The 14,129-nt window shown below is 34.4% G+C and overlaps 1 long non-coding RNA gene across 1 annotated transcript; it reads left to right on the top strand.

The window, feature by feature from the left end:
• Window positions 1–1,934: 1,934 nt before the first annotated feature.
• Window positions 1,935–12,861, top strand: LOC137616611 (uncharacterized). Its single transcript, XR_011039458.1, has 3 exons — window positions 1,935–1,972; window positions 9,456–9,614; window positions 12,696–12,861. It is a non-coding gene; the product is annotated as an uncharacterized lncRNA (long non-coding RNA).
• The last annotated feature ends 1,268 nt before the right edge of the window (window positions 12,862–14,129 follow it).

Here is a 14,129-nt window from a genome sequence, read left to right as displayed (position 1 = left end):
GTCCTAAAAGTCACAGGATACGTTTACTTGACCTTCGACAATGGCTTTCGACAGTTGGTGACCGTATAAACCTTGTTCCCTTTTGACAATTAACTTCTGCTTTCTACGATACTTTTGCTCTACGGTATATACAGCATATTGTCACTTCCACTATAGACATTATTTTCATATTCATTTCATTATTTATATATCAGTTTTCCTATTTATTTAAGCTTCCATTTTTCCATGTTTTATTAATCGAAATAATGTTCGTCTATGAAAATTCCGTTATATGTATATATATATATATATATATATATATATATATATATATATATATATATATATATATATATATATATATATATATATACATTTATATATTTATATATATATATATATATATATATATATATATATATATATTTACGTGTGTATTTAAGTGTATATATATATATATATATATATATATATATATATATATATATATATATATATATATATATATATATATATATATATATATATTCAAACAGAATATATGTTAATGAAACATTAGTGGACTTATTTTAATAGCAAAATGTCTCTAAATCTATTATACATTTTATAATATATCCTATCATCATAACTTAAAAAAACATATGAATGGAAATACACTCCGAAAAAATAACTTCCCAACATCGAATATCTTCATCGTCATATAATTTCACATATCTTATTTCTTTTACGTTTCACAAAAGCAAACCGTGCGTCACGGGCTTTAATTAAATGGAAAAGGCAATGCAATGCTGTTTTGGGCTGCCCATCGGACCGTTGCGTCGTGTGAAAAATGAATGGGTTTAGTTCAAAGGTTACAGTATGCTCCAATGAACATATTTTTCCTATGGAAATTTAGTTTTTTTTTTTTTTTTTTTTTAGTTTAAATAGGTTCCTCTATTACCTGTTATCTTTTTCTTATAATTGATTTTAAAATTCCGGTTTAAAAAAAATGAATTTTTAATAGGTTCCTCTCCTACTATATTTTTTTCCATAATTAGGTTTAAATAGATTCCTCTATTACTATATTTTCTTTTTCTTATAATTAATTTAGATATTTCTGTTAAAAAATGTTTTTTGAATTTTTAATAGGTACGTCTTTCATTGTATAATTTTTTCAAAATTAAGTTTAATATTCATGTTAAGAAAATGGTCAAAGTGAAAATTAAAGTCTGTTTTCTTTGCTGCGTCTATGCCAATGTAAGAGTATACAGTAGACACTATGCAAAAACGATGTGCAGAAAAATTGCTTATTTTTAAGGTAAGTTTTAGGCAAATGCAATTGTATCCCTGTGAGGTAATTAACGAATAATAGCACATTTCCACACACAGTTCATTCTAAACGTTTTACCATACCTTTATTCCTAAAATACTCGAAAAAATTAGACTAAATTGATTGTAAAACACTTTTCTTGAATATCCATACGAGTATTGAAGTTATTAAAATGATACTTGTATCGCATAAATTTTGAAGCAAAACGACAAAATGTACCACATAATAGAGTAAATAGATCTTGCATATTGATTCACTTAAGTTGTGCCTTGTTTTGTTCCATTCTCTTTTTCACCTATGTAATTAATGTTATCCTGCTATTCACAAACGAATTTGGAAAATGTTTAAAATCTGATCATCTTTTGTCCTAGGTAAGGATCAGAAACGTTTTTAATAATCTAATTGAAGGTGAAATTTTGCTATAATTTTAGTGAAACTCATGTTCTTCAGTATCAATAAAATTGCTTTTATTGCACAATGGAATATATAAAAAACTTGGGATTTTTATAAGCAATAATAGTCATGGAGACCAAATACAGATGGAGCCACCTGTCTCCCAAGGACGACAGAACAAGGATTTTAGCTTCCTTGATTTTCAAAGTTCTACATTTTGAACCTTCAAACTGTTCAAATCCATTTATAGCATCGGGCTGACACTGTGAATGTCAATCGTGGATATTATATGTAAGTATTCTTTGTTTTAATATTTATTGACTTTTTACATTCATGGTAGTCCGTTTAGATATTACACCGTAGAATTAAAATACTGATTTTGCGAATTTGATATTAATGCCGACGTCGTCGTTTGAGAGTCCTCCATACTCGTAAAGTTATTTCATGACCTTTTGTATTGTTCAAATGTTTTTGTATGCATTTTTCAAGTATTCAATGACTACTTTACTCGGGTTTCCTTTATATTTCTGGCAAAAAGAAAAAAAGTACTCGGCCAAAGAAATAAATCTAAAAATTTGTACCTAAAATTTTCTATTTTGAATCTAGTAGCATATCCCATGAAACTGTGTTCGGTTACATTCATTGTAGTGCAAAACTGAAGAAAAATTTTCATGCAACTCTTAATTTAGTTGCCATAGAGGATTTTTGGAAGTGAAATTCGTTGGATATCTTGATACTGATATCCCTGTTTGTTAGAAGTAATTTAGTTTGAAATTTTTGCGTCAAGTTTCGATATTTCGGTGTTTATTTTAGGCTGTTGTTAACTTATAGCATTTTTAATAATTTTGGCTGGTCTCCTATCGCAGCGGATGTATTGTGCATCAGTCTAATTTTTTTTTTAAATGTGAAACAAGTGATAAGTAAACGTTCGTCTTTTTGCACATACCGATGTTTGGGTTTATAGGGGTACAAGAATCTAAATTTTACCTATTTCATACCACATAAATCTCTAACCCAGAAACCTAACTTTTGTGAACATAGGTAATTACATTAACTTCGATAGCAGTTACATACAACTGCTGCTGCTAATCTTTTTAGTGTCGAATATTACGAGAAAAACTTAATAGCCTAAATGATGAAGTCTTGAGGTCTTTTGATGAACTTGCACTAAATTAAATATTCCCCAATTTCAAATCTAATTTCAAACCTAATTCAAGCATTGCACACAAACTTTGAACCTTTTAAAGGTACAATCTTAGTTCTTGAAGAAAATATACATGCATTAAAATGAAGTATTAAATGACAATGGAGTGATAAACTGCTATCTCAAGTTAGTTTAGCGACTTTGGTTATAGAAATGTCAATGTTTAGTGACTTATGTTACACAAATGTAACGTTTCAGTGACTTTGGTTACACAAATGTAACGGTTTAGTGAACGGTCTAGCGACTCTGGTTGCACAGACGTAACGGTTTAGCGACTTAGGTTACACAAATGTCAAGGTTTAGTGACTTTGGTTACAAAAATGTAACGGTTTAGTGACTTTGGTTACACAAATATAACAGTTTAGTGACTTTGGTTACACATATGTCAAGGTTTAGTGACTGGTTACACAAATGTCAAGGTTTAGTGACTTTGGTTACACAAATGTCGGTTTAGTGACTTTGGTTACACAATATAACAGTTTAGTGACTTTGGTTACACAAATGTCAAGGTTTAGTGACTTTGGTTACACAAATGTCAAAGTTTAGTGACTTTATTACACAAATGTCAAGGTTTAGTGACTTTGATTACACAAATGTCAAGGTTTAGTACTTTGATTACACAAATGTCAAGGTTTAGTGACTTTGGTTACACAAATGTCAAGGTTTAGTGATTTGGTTACACAAATGTCAAGGTTTAGTGACTTTGGTTACACAAATGTCAAGGTTTAGTGACTTTGGTTACACAAATGTCAAGGTTTAGTGACTTGGTTACACATGTCAAGGTTTAGTGACTTTGGTTACACATGTCAAGGTTTAGTGATTTGGTTACACATATGTCAAGGTTTAGTGACTTTGGTTACACATATGTCAAGGTTTAGTGACTTTGGTTACACATATGTAACGGTTTAGTGACTTTGGTTACACATATTTAACGGTTTAGTAACTTTGGTTACACAAATGTAACGGTTTAGTGACTTTGGTTACACAAATGTAACGGTTTAGTGACTTTGGTTACACAAATGTAACGGTTTAGTGACTTTGGTTACACAAATGTAAAGGTTTAGTGACTTTGGTTACACAAATGTAACGGTTTAGTGACTTTGGTTACACAAATGTAACGGTTTAGTGACTTTGATTGCACAAATGTAACGGTTTAGTGACTTTGGTTACACAAATGTAACGGTTTAGTGACTTTGGTTACACAAATGTAACGGTTTAGTGACTTTGGTTACACAAATGTAACGGTTTAGTGACTTTGGTTACACAAATGTAACGGTTAGTGACTTTGGTTACACAAATGTAACGGTTTAGTGACTTTGGTTACACAAATGTAACGGTTTAGTGACTTTGGTTACACAAATGTAACGGTTTAGTGACTTTGGTTACACAAATGTAACGGTTTAGCGACTTTGGTTACACATATGTAACGGTTTAGCGACTTTGGTTACACAAATGTAACGGTTTAGCGACTTTGGTTACACAAATGTAACGGTTTAGCGACTTTGGTTACACAAATGTAACGGTTTAGCGACTTTGGTTACACAAATGTAACGGTTTAGCGACTTTGGTTACACAAATGTAACGGTTTAGCGACTTTGGTTACACAAATGTAACGGTTTAGCGACTTTGGTTACACAAATGTAACGGTTTAGCGACTTTGGTTACACAAATGTAACGGTTTAGCGACTTTGGTTACACAAATTTAAGGTTTAGTGACTCTGGTTACACAAATTTCAAGGTTTAGTGACTTTGGTTACACAAATGTAACGGTTTAGTGACTTTGGTTACACAAATGTTAAGGTTTAGTGACTCTGGTTACACAAATGTAACGGTTTAGTGACTGTGGTTACACAAGTAACGTTTAGTGACTGGTTACACAAATGTAACGGTTTAGTGACTGTTACACAAATGTAACGGTTTAGTGACTTTGGTTACACAAATTAACAGTTTAGTGACTTTGGTTACACAAATGTAACGGTTTAGTGACTTTGGTTACACAAATGTAACGGTTTAGTGACATTTGGTTACACAAATGTAACGGTTTAGTGACATTTGGTTACACAAATGTAACGGTTTAGTGACATTTGGTTACACAAATGTAACGGTTTAGTGACACTGGTTACACAAATGTAACGGTTTAGTGACACTGGTTACACAAATGTAACGGTTTAGTGACACTGGTTACACAAATGTAACGGTTTAGTGACACTGGTTACACAAATGTAACGGTTTAGTGACACTGGTTACACAAATGTCATGGTTTAGCAACTTTGGTTACACAAATGTCATGGTTTAGCGACTTTGGTTACACAAATGTCATGGTTTAGCGACTTTGGTTACACAAATGTCATGGTTTAGCGACTTTGGTTACACAAATGTCATGGTTTAGCGACTTTGGTTACACAAATGTCATGGTTTAGCGACTTTGGTTACACAAATGTCATGGTTTAGCGACTTTGGTTACACAAATGTCATGGTTTAGCGACTTTGGTTACACAAATGTCAATGTTTAGTGACTTTGGTTACACAAATGTCAATGTTTAGTGACTTTGGTTACACAAATGTAACGGTTTAGTGACTTTGGTGACACAAATGTAACGGTTTAGTGACTTTGGTGACACAAATGTAACGGTTTAGTGACTTTGGTGACAAAATGTACGGTTTAGTGACTTTGGTGACACAAATGTAACGGTTTAGTGACTTTGGTGACACAAATGTAACGGTTTAGTGACTTTGGTGACACAAATGTACCGGTTTAGTGACTTTGGTGACACAAATGTAACGGTTTAGTGACTTTGGTGACACAAATGCAACTGTGTAGTGACTTTGGTGACACAAATGCAACTGTGTAGTGACTTTGGTGACACAAATGCAACTGTGTAGTGACTTTGGTGACACAAATGCAACTGTGTAGTGACTTTGGTGACACAAATGCAACGGTTTAGTGACTTTGGTGACACAAATGCAACGGTTTAGTGACTTTGGTGACACAAATGTAACTGTTTAGTGACTTTGGTGACACAAATGTAACTGTTTAGTGACTTTGGTTTCACAAATGTAACTGTTTAGTGACTTTGGTTTCACAAATGTAACTATTTAGTGACTTTGGTTTCACAAATGTAACTGTTTAGTGACTTTGGTTTCACAAATGTAACTGTTTAGTGACTTTGGTTTCACAAATGTAACTGTTTAGTTACTTTGATTACACAAATGTAACTGTTTAGTGACTTTGATTACACAAATGTAACTGTTTAGTGACTTTGATTACACAAATGTAACTGTTTAGTGACTTTGGTTGCTCAAATGTAACTGTTTAGTGACTTTGGTTGCTCAAATGTAACTGCTTAGTGACTTTGGTTGCTCAAATGTAACTGTTTAGTGACTTTAGTTGCACAAATGTAACTGTTTAGTGACTTTGATTACACAAATGTAACTGTTTAGTGACTTTGATTACACAAATGTAACTGTTTAGTGACTTTGATTACACAAGTGTAACTGTTTAATGACTTTGATTACACAAATGTAACTGTTTAGTGACTTTGATTACACAAATGTAACTGTTTAGTGACTTTGGTTGCACAAATGTAACTGTTTAGTGACTTTGGTTACACAAATGTAACGGTTTAGTGACTTTGGCTACACAAATGTAATTGATTAGTGACTTTGGCTACACAAATGTAATTGATTAGTGACTTTGGCTACACAAATGTAACTGATTAGTGACTTTGGTTTCACAAATGTAACTGTTTAGTGACTCTGGTTTCACAAATGTCAAGGTTTAGTGACTTTGATTACACAAATGTAACTGTTTAGTGACTTTGATTACACAAATGTAACTGTTTAGTGACTTTGGTTGCACAAATGTAAGTGTTTAGTGACTTTGGTTGCACAAATGTAACTGTTTAGTGACTTTGGTTACACAAATGCAAATGTAACTGTTTAGTGACTTTGGTTACACAAATGTGACGTTTAGTGACTTTATTTACACAAATGTGACGGTTTAGTGACTGGTTCACAAATGTGAATGGTTTGTGACTTCGGTTACACAAATGTTGGTTACACAAATATGAAGATATGGCGACTAGTTATACACAAGTGAAGATAGTGACTGCTTAAACACTTATCAAGGTTTAGTGACTGGTTTAGTGATTCCGGGTAAAAAAATTTTAGTTTGGTCAAATTATTTACACACTTGAAGGTTTAGTTGAATTGGTTACACACGTGTGAAAGTTTAGTTGAATTGGTTACACACGTGTGAAAGTTTAGTTTAATTGGTTACACACGTGTGAAAGTTTAGTGAAATTGGTTACACACGTGTGAAAGTTTAGTGAAATTGGTTACACGTGTGAATGTTTAGTTTAATTGGTTACACACGTGTGAAAGTTTAGTGAAATTGGTTACACGTGTGAAAAGTTTGGTGAAATTGGGAATGTTTAGCGCCTCCGGTTTCGCGCTTGGGAAGGTTTAGCGCCTCCGGTTTCGCGCTTGGGAAGGTTTAGCGCCTCCGGTTTTGTGCTTGGGAAGGTTTAGCGCCTCTGGTTTTGTGCTTGGGAAGGTTTAGCGCCTCTGGTTTTGTGCTTGGGAAGGTTTAGCGCCTCTGGTTTTGCGCTTGGGAAGGTTTAGCGCCTCCGGTTTTGCCCTTGGGAAGGTTTAGCAACTCCGGTTTCGCGCTTGTGAAGGTATAGCGACTCCGGTTTCGCGCTTGTGAAGGTATAGCGACTCCGGTTTCGCGCTTGTGAAGGTATAGCGACTCCGGTTTCGCGCTTGTGAAGGTATAGCGACTCCGGTTTCGCGCTTGTGAAGGTATAGCGACTCCGGTTTCGCGCTTGTGAAGGTATAGCGACTCCGGTTTCGCGCTTGTGAAGGTATAGCGACTCCGGTTTCGCTCTTTTGCGCTTGTGAAGGTTTAGCAACTCCAGTTTTGCGCTTGTCTGGTTTCATGATTGGGAAGGTTTAGCAACTCCGGTTTCGCGCTTGGGAAGGTTTAGCAACTCCGGTTTCGCGTTTGGGAAGGTTTAGCAACTCCGGTTTTGCGCTTGAAGGTTTAGCGCCTCCGGTTTCGCGCTTGTGAAGGAAACTTTGTGCTTTCAATAAATTTGACCTTTATTTTGACAGCAAATAAAAAGTATTCCCGTTATCCCACCACCCTTCCCGATGTACACGTGGGGTCCTGGGACTTTGTATGGGCGAAAACAAGAAAATAATTGTTTTTTTAACAATTTTGAGATGACAAACTCGCCAAACCTTATCTAGTAGTTTCCAGGTTACACCCTTAGTCAGTGGGAGGCAATCCCCTGGACCCTCCCTCCCAGGTTTAGACATAGCTGGGGACCAAGCCACTCAGACCCTCCTTCCCAGGTTACAAACCTGCCCAGGTCACAGACCTAGCCTGGAGGAAAGCTTCCTGGACTCTAATTCCTAGGTCACAGACCTAGATGTAAAGTGTAAAAAATATTTAGGAATAGGATGCCAATGTTTGTGTAATTTTACGTGGATTTAATGTGCGTCCCAGAGAATGTATGAAGTTATTAAGTTTTACCATTGTGTATTAGTCAGGAGATATTCCCCACCAAAAAAAAAACCCGGGTCCCACTGGTTAATTATTTTGAATTCCTGGCCATTATTGTTACTGTAAATCACTTTAATTGGGCACCCCTCCAAAAAGACTTTCCCACTGGTCTCGCATTGTCTTTGTAATTGATCCAAAACTCTTGAATATTTGCCCCAATCATGGACCAGAAATTTTTAATTTTAATATTGATATATTTCTACAAAGGAATTTGAAGTTTCTAGTTCTACATTTCTAGAACACTTCCATAAAATGTTTGATAGCCAAAATGTTTTCGGCTTGGGTCATATTTAAGAATATCCACTGCTTCAGAAACACAAGTGCTTCAACTACGTATTAAATCTAATTTTCCCATGGTAGGTAGTTAAGAAAACATAGCTGCATTTAGGGTGGATTTTCAGTCTTCATACGTGCAGATGTTTACTTAAGTTTTCAGGACTTATCTTTGAGGTATTAGCTGACGTATTTTTATTGCATTTGACTTATTTATTGTAAGTGATATCTTGACAGACGCATACTAGTTACTGGAATTGGTAAACTAGGTAAAATTTTCTCTACTGGCAAAGATTTATAGTTTTCCGAATTAGTGAGGTTGGTACTGTGAATGAACGTTTTTGAAATCTGATGAAAGTGAGTGTTATGAAATTGTTATCAATGCAGTCACTAGTGTTTTAAGTTTATAAATATAACCTCTGGGCATTTGAATGTTTTAAATTTTCTGAATTATTTCGGCATTTTCTTAAAAGTAGCTTGGTATTTTTACCAGGGGTTTTAGTCTATGTAATTCAAGTGGGTAAGCAAATTAAGATTTTCTTTAAAACCATTAGGACATATTTAGCACAAGTTTTAGTAAATCTGATATTTTAATAATGCTGCTATTACTTTAAAAACTTTTTTTTTTTTAAACATGAAATTGATTAACATATTCTCGCTGGTAATGAATGTCTTCAAAATCTTTTTACTGGCCAAAAAAATTTGTACTAAAAAATTTTCGTTTCCAGATTTCTAATGACCATACTGACTGAGATGCTGCAGCTTGAACGATGAAATCGATGCATACGAACCAGAAGTTTTTAAAAGGAAGATTTCATTCAGCTGAAGTCAATAGATTGAAGTATTTACTTGGAAATTGGTCCTCAAATTCAAAACTTGCAGTACTGGTAGGTGGATAATACTTTATCATTGTTTAGCTTCATAGCCATTATGCAAATAAAAATCTAAGAACATTAACTTTAAAACATAATTAGTTATCGTTTAAATTGAATATTTGAATTTAGCCTAATTTAAGTGGGGGAGGTCATTTCTGTGAGAAAACTTGTGTAACCTTTTATAATTTTTGAATTACTTAGCCGTAACTTTGATATCAAAGATACAGTAATAAGAAAGTCTAGCAGATTGAAGCTTGAAGCTTTATGAAATATTAACATTAACTAGGTACCCGGCTCAAGTAAAAGAATTTTGTAGACCTGTAAAATCTTTATTTGAACATTTGTTAGTTACCAGTGGTAATTCTCGTACTGAAGTTTTGATGGGCAGATATTTCGGTGATAAATGTAGATGAACATGAAATCTGTAACTAAATGGTCTATTATAAAGAACAAAATATTAAAATTGAAGGTAGAACGAAAAGTAGCTTGGTGGAGCATTTATTATATGTTGGCTTGCTGTGAATGATTATATTCAAGTCCCCAGCGTCACCAATCCGCACTGTCCAGCCTGGTGATGAAAACTGGCCAAACCCTAGACATAAATGAGGTAATGTCTGAGGACATGTTTGAAGTCTTTGTATTACAGTGGACTAGGAACTGCTGCATTTGTTGTCGTTTTTGTTGTTACATATTAAATTTGGTAAGGTTAAACCATTAAATTCTTAGTTTTTAGCCGTTAGGATATTTGCCTGTCACTCGAGGAATGATTGGCTATATAACAAATGCCCTTACTGCAGAAGATAGAATTTGTAAAGTGCTTGTAAGGCTATGAATATAATAACTTATAAGATTGCGGATGTGTATCTTAAGATTGTGAATGTGCAATTCTCAAGGTTGTGAATTTGAATAACTCTCAAGGTTGTGAATTTGAATAACTCTCAAGGTTGTGAATTTGAATAACTCTCAAGGTTGTGAATTTGAATAACTCTCAAGGTTGTGAATTTGAATAACTCTCAAGGTTGTGAATTTGAATAACTCTTAAGGTTGTGATTTGAATAACTCTTAAAGTTGTGATTCGAATATCTCTTAAGGTTGTGATCTGAATAACTCGCATGGTTGTGGATTTTTGTAACTCGCAAGATTGTGGTTTTGTGTAACTCGCAAGGTTTTGAATGTGCAACTCGCAAGGTTGTGACTTTGTCTATAACTTACAGCTTTTAAGGCTGGGAATGTATAACTTAGCTTGTAAAGCTGGGAATGTGTGTAGCTTTTTGTAAGGCAGGGAATGTGTAGTTTATATTTTGTAAGGTGTGGAATGTGTATAACTTACAGGTTGTAAGGCTAAGAATGTCTTAAACTTGGTTTGTAAAGCAGGGAATGTGTGCAATTTATATTTTGTAAGGCTGGGAATGTATTTAGCTTGTAGCTTGTAAGGCTAGGAATGTGAAACTTAGCCTTGAAAGGATAGGAATGTGTGAAACTTAGCCTTACAAGCTATGAAAATGTGCAACTTAGAGCTTGTAATGCTGAAGCTATGAAAATGTGCAACTTAGAGCTTGTAATTCTGGGAATGTGTGAAACTTATAGCTTGTCAGGCTGGGAATGTGTGAAACATATAGCTTGTCAGGCTGGGAATGTGTGCAAAAAAGCTTGTAAGGCTGGGAATGTGTGTACCTTCTAGCTTGTCAGGCTAGAAATGTGTAACTTATACCCTGTCAGGCTGGGAATGTGTAACTTATAGCTTGTCAGGCTGGGAATGTGCAACTTACAATATGTAAGCCTGGGAATGGGTATAACTTATATCTTGTAAAGCTGGGAATGGGTATAACTTATAACTTGTAAGGCTGGGAATGGGTATAACTTATAGCTTGTAAGGCTGGGAATGTTCAAGTTATAACTTGTAGGGCTGGGAATGTGCAACTTAACAGCTTGTAGGGCTGGCAATGTGCAACTTACAGCTTGTAGGGCTGGTTATGTGCAACTTACAGCTTGTAGGGCTGGGAATGTGCAACTTACAGCTTGTAGGGCTAGGAATGTGCAACTTACAGCTTGTAGGGCTGGGAATGTGCAACTTACAGCTTGTAAAGCTGAGAATGTGCAGCTTGTAAGGCTGGGAATGTGCAACTTACAGCTTGTAAGGCTGGGAATGTGCATCTTGTAAGGCTGGGAATGTGCGCAACTTAGAGCTGGTAAGGCTGGGAATGTGCGCAACTTAGAGCTGGTAAGGCTGGGAATGTGAGCAACTTAGAGCTGGTAATAAGGCTGGGAATGTGAGCAACTTAGAGCTGGTAATAAGGCTGGGAATGTGAGCAACTTAGAGCTGGTAATAAGGCTGGGAATGTGAGCAACTTAGAGCTGGTAATAAGGCTGGGAATGTGAGCAACTTAGAGCTGGTAATAAGGCTGGGAATGTGAGCAACTTAGAGCTGGTAATAAGGCTGGGAATGTGAGCAACTTAGAGCTGGTAATAAGGCTGGGAATGTGAGCAACTTAGAGCTGGTAATAAGGCTGGGAATGTGAGCAACTTAGAGCTGGTAAGGCTGGAAATGTGAGCAACTTAGAGCTGGTAAGGCTGGAAATGTGTGCAACTTAGAGCTGGTAAGGCTGGAAATGTGTGCAACTTATTTTTTCAGAATATTCAATTGTCAGCTCAATGCAAAGTAAATTGAAACTGAGTTTTTCAATAAGTAGGAGGACAATTACAATATTTCTACTTTGAAAGATAAGAGGAAGTATTATATATTTTCGTAAAAATCCATTACTTTTTCCTTAATTTCCTCTGATCCACAGTGAAATAAGAAATAATTTTATTTAATACTGTAAAAAAAGAATTGCTTGATACTTCAAAGGTGAAGAGTAAGCCTACCTCTGGCAAAGATGACCAGTCAAAAGATTTAATATGTACACTAAATTCTTTGATTTATTCCAGGTGTATATTTCATCCAAAGTGAAATATGAAATACTTTTATTTAATTCAGTTTAACAAAAAAAAAATTTTGATATATTTCAAAGGTAAAGAGTAAGCCTACTTCTGGCAAAGATAACACTAGTCAAAAGATTTAATATGTACACTAAATACTTTGAATTCTTCCAGGTGTATTTGAAGCTGTGTTTGAAACTTGAAAAGAAAGGAATTGCTAAGAGGCTGAACGTCAAAACTCCAGAAGTAAAACAGATTTCGAGAGAAGTAGAGAACGAAATGACTTTGGAAAAGCTGGAGAATACTACAAAGAAATCTGTTTCAAAAAAATATTTGTAGAAAAATACTTTTAGCTCACATTACTAGTTGCTGGAGGTGTTTAATATCTAGATATTAAATAGCACTTTTCCTATTATGACTATTTATTTTTTCATGTAATTTTCCAATATATTAACTTTCTGATCTCGTTTTTAGCACAATTCTTTTTTGTAGTTTTCAGGCAATGTTTTATTTTTGTCTAGTTTCTGCTGAACTTGTTTCTGCCTATTTTGGGGTCTTTAGGTTTTTTCGTTTTTTTTTTTATTTCTATTTCTACGTTCTGAGTGTTTTAAGTTCTTGGTTTTCTTTGGTCTTGCCTCTTCTAATACTCTTGATTTCTTAAGGCTGTAGTTTTAAGCTATTGTGAATATTTATTTTGGTTTCTTTCAGCTTGCAGGTTAGGTTGAGAGATTTAGGGTAATGTTCCCATAAAACTATTTTGATTTCTAATTCTCATTAATGTTCGATAAGTTTTGGTTGCCTTTAGAGACAGAATTTCTACACTAGAGTAAGGTCTTCCTCTTAGTTTCCCAGAGAATTGTATGGATTTCTCCTTACAAATTTCTTGTGGCGGGTTTCATCATAATTGGGTACCCCACCAAAATGACTTTCCAACTGGTCTCACTTTCTTTGTAATTGGTCCAAAACTTTTAAATAATTGCCCCAAATCATGGACAGAAATGCTTGAAGTAAGACTTGAGTAGGAAGAATATATGGTTAATGTATTTGGCTTGAAATTAAAGTATCATAAATTTACACTTTTGAATTTTCAGATATATATTCTACAAAGAAAATAGAAGTTTCTAGTTCTACATCTCTAGAGTACTTCCATAAAATGTTTTAGCCTTTTTTTCGTTTTGGGTCATATTTAACTAAGAATGTTCACTACTTCAGATACACAATTGCTTTAGGTACGTATCAAATTTAATTTTCAAATGGTAGGTAGTTAAGATAGCATCTGTATTTAGGGTGAATTTTTAGGTCTTTATACTTACAGAAGTTTGCTTGAATCTCCAAAACTTATCTTTCAGAGGTATTAGCTGACAAATTATTGCATTTGATTTTTATTGTAAGTGATATTTTGATAGACCCATACTAGTCACTAGAATTGGTAAACTATTTAAAATTTTCTTTACTGGCAAAGATTTATAGTTTTCAGAATTAGCGAGGTTGTTGTGAATGAACGTTTTTCTAAATCTGATGAAAGTGAGTGTTATGAAATTGAAATCAATGCAGTCACTAGTGTTTGAAGTTTATAAATATAACTTCTGGGCATTTGAATGTTTAAAA

This window comes from Palaemon carinicauda, chromosome 2, assembly GCF_036898095.1.
Source record: "Palaemon carinicauda isolate YSFRI2023 chromosome 2, ASM3689809v2, whole genome shotgun sequence".
In the NCBI taxonomy this organism is placed as follows: Eukaryota; Metazoa; Arthropoda; class Malacostraca; order Decapoda; family Palaemonidae; genus Palaemon; species Palaemon carinicauda.
The sequence above is the reverse complement of the archived record's forward strand: the minus strand, read 5'-3'. Positions and strand labels throughout refer to the sequence as shown.